The following is a 970-nucleotide window of genomic DNA, read 5'->3' on the forward strand; positions in this document are numbered from 1 at the left end:
CCCAGCCTGTATTTGTGCTTGGGAAACCAAGCGAGGAATCCACATCCTTGTTCCACGAGGAGTTTAACAGGGTTTCATTTACATTCCTCGATTTCAGGCTTACGCGCAGAGCTGAGTTACACGCTTGTTCCTCCCTCTGACCCAGTGCCCCTGTACTCGCTCCTCCCCATGACAAACATCCCTGAGCTTTCTCAGTCAGGAACTCGCTGTCCCCTGACCTGTGTTACCTCCAGGCCACCCATTTCTCCCAGGAGAGCTGACCAGTGTGACTATGGGTGCCCTGTCCTTACACGCAGCAATGCCAGCGCACTGTCTGGCTCCACGCTCCTTCCCGTACTGAATGGCACCGAACTGTGCGGCATCTTGCAGACATCATCAAGGACGAGGCTGATGACATTTAGTGCATCATTGCCACCTGCTCCCCCCCTCCACCTGATGCCCACGATCAAAGGGTCCTTTAGGTGGGAGGGGACATCAGGAGGCCTCTAGTCCAAGCCCCTGCTCAAAACAAGACAAACGGTGAATTCAGACCAGGCTGTTCGAGCTCTGCCCCGTTGGGTTTTGAAAACCTCCAAGGAGATCCTGTAACCTCTCTTAGCCCTGGTCCACTGTTTAACCATCCTTACTAGAAAAAAAATCCCTCTGGTGCCTCCCAGAACAGAGTGTGCATTGTACCTACACTCAGGTGGGACTTGCAGGTTTGTCCAGCTGCAAGTTTTCACTAAATCTGTAGAAGCTCAGTGCTTCTGGGGTTCCCGGTCCTTTGTCACATTGGGTACACACTAGCTGAGCATGTTGGTCAGGCAGACAGTGCACCTGCAGGACTCTTCTTGGGGTGCCGGGCGAAAAAGCAGCACATAACGAATGCAAAGGGGGAAACGACGTAACTGCGGAGGTTTGCGTTTACACGTCTCTAGTGTATCCAATGGATCACACAGCACTCGCACTGCAAATCTGCACTGAGCAGCAG

Source organism: Pterocles gutturalis, unplaced genomic scaffold, assembly GCF_000699245.1.
Source record: "Pterocles gutturalis isolate BGI_N339 unplaced genomic scaffold, ASM69924v1 scaffold1401, whole genome shotgun sequence".
In the NCBI taxonomy this organism is placed as follows: Eukaryota; Metazoa; Chordata; class Aves; order Pterocliformes; family Pteroclidae; genus Pterocles; species Pterocles gutturalis.